We start from the raw sequence: 2458 nt of genomic DNA, 5'->3' as shown, positions 1-2458 counted from the left end.
TTGCTTTCTCTTTATATCTGCTAATTGGTCTTTTTCTTGCAAATGTATATCCTATTCAAAAGATAAAGAAATGGGAGAAGTGAACCTTTTAATTCACTTTACTTCTAAAAAGGCTTTGTAATTACATTATAACTTCTGTGTCAGGAAGTAAGTGTAGGAAAAGTGGGAATCATTTGAATACAATATCAATGAAATATATGTTGACTATGTGAGCGCCATGCTTTCTTTTATACGCATGTACGGGATGTTTTAGGATGCAGTGACGTATGAGGATGTGACTGTAAACTTTACTCGGGAAGAATGGGCTTTGCTGGATCCTTCCCAGAAGAAGCTCTACAAAGAGGTTATGCTGGAGACCTTCAGGAACCTCACTGCTATAGGTAAGACTGTTAATGTTGTTTTCCTTTTTAAAATCAGAAGGCAACTGGTTTCTTGGTTTGTATGTTTGTTTGTTTGTCTTTTTGTTTGCTTCTTTTATTGTTGTTGATGCTCTTCTATAATTTCATTTGAGAAGGAGGAAGAATGAGGTGAATGAATCAGACGTGGTTTAAGGTTCACTGAAGAGAGTACCTTAAATTTTGCCTAAGTTCATATCATACATTTTCTGGTACTATGTTTCAGGCTATTATTGGGAAGACCACAGTTATGAAAAGAATTCTCAAAATTCTAGAAGACATGGAAGGTAAGGTTTATTTATGTGGTGATCCAAATATGCCCTGAATAAATCTCGATGTGTTCTTGATTTTTTTGTTAAAAGCAACAGTGTAGGCCAGGTGGTGGTGGCTCACACCTTTAATTTCAGCACTTGGAAGGCAGAGGCAGGCGAATTTCTGAGATTGAGGCCAGACTGGTCTACACAGTGAGTTCCAGGACAGCCAGGGCTACACAAAGAAACCCCGTCTCAAAAGAACCAAAAAAAAGAAAAAAAAACTGACGGTGTAAATAAGCAGAGCTTTAAAGATACTGAGTATTTAATTCTAACAAATGCATGTACCTCTATGCCAGGTATTCTAATTTCGTTTGCAGTGCATTCTTCAGTGTAGAATACATGGAAACAGTGCCTTAACCGATAGTACTATTTGAAGCACAGCCCCATTGACACTAAAATGCAGATCTGCCAGTCTGTTTACTCTTAATACCTGTAAATATTACAAGAAGGATACACTTTAAATGCATTATGTGTATACATCCAAATCCTTCTCATGAGCAAGCAGTGCACAATAAAGGAGATGTTACTCACATACATGTAGGAAGGTGGGTGAGTTTCGTGATAGTGGAAGTTCATAAGGGTTGAGAAATTTGCATAGAAAACTTAATGTGAATACCACACATGTCTCTTGAGTACAAAAATTCTATTTGTGGGAATGCAATATGGGTACCTTTTATTTGTTATTCTACCTTTAATAGTATATTGTAAGGCACATACATCTCTGTTCATCTATCTATCTATCTATCTATCTATCTATCTATCTATCTATCTATCTATATTTTTATATAGAGGATGCAGTTCCCAATTATTTAAAGATATTGATAGAAACCCTGTACTTCTCTCTCTCCCAGAACATTTAGAGGATAAGTTATTATTCCCACTTTGAGTAGATTTGTTGAACTTGATATGATTTTCTTTTCTTTTTCTTTTCTTTTTTTTTAGTTTTTCAATACAGGATTTCTCTGTATAGCCCAGGCTGTCCTGGAACTCACTCGGAAGACCAGACTAGCCTTGAATTCAGAAATCCACCTGCCTCTGCCTTCCAAGTGCAGGGATTAAAGATATACGCCACCATTGCCAAGCTGCAGTCATTGTTTAAAAGCTGTGAGTTCTTTCACGGTTTCTTAAATATATTTATTAAAAAAACATATGAGAAAAGATTGCTATGAATGTGAGCCATGAAATAAATACTTTTACAATAACAGATATCCTTAAAGATGTAATGGAACCCATAATAAAGGAGAACACCATGGACATAAACAAAATGATGAAACCCTGTTATATCTGATTTCTCATTACATTTAGAAAACACTGTAAAAGTGATTCATACATATAAAAATATTCAGTAATATAATACATGGGGTAAAACTTCCAAAAGGGCCAATCACATACACAGGCATGGAAGAATTTATACTGTAGATAAAGTTTCTAAATATATGCAAAGTGATCAAGATTTTGTATGTCACAGGCATCTTCAAAGGGAAGAAAGAATTCACACTGGAGAGAAAACCTATAAAAGTGTCCAATGTAATGAACTGTTTTCAAGTCAAAGTCATCCTCAGATACATAAAAGAATGCTTACTGGAGCCTTTGTATATGAGAGTGGTCTTCAAATGCATAGGAGAACAAACACAGGAGAGAAACCCTGTGATTGTAACACTCGTGGTGAAGCCTTTGCATGCCACAGCCATCTGCAAAGCCCTAAAAGAACACATACTGGAGAGAAGCCCTATGAATGTAAACAATGTG

At 35.7% G+C, this 2458-nt stretch overlaps 1 pseudogene; it reads left to right on the top strand.

Annotated features, from left to right (window-relative positions):
* Positions 1–35: 35 nt before the first annotated feature.
* Positions 36–2458, top strand: part of LOC114635797 — a 3241-nt pseudogene continuing 818 nt past the window's right edge.

Source organism: Grammomys surdaster, unplaced genomic scaffold (assembly GCF_004785775.1).
Source record: "Grammomys surdaster isolate TR1022 unplaced genomic scaffold, NIH_TR_1.0 117895, whole genome shotgun sequence".
Taxonomy (NCBI): Eukaryota; Metazoa; Chordata; class Mammalia; order Rodentia; family Muridae; genus Grammomys; species Grammomys surdaster.
This window is presented reverse-complemented; position numbering and strand designations above follow the sequence as displayed.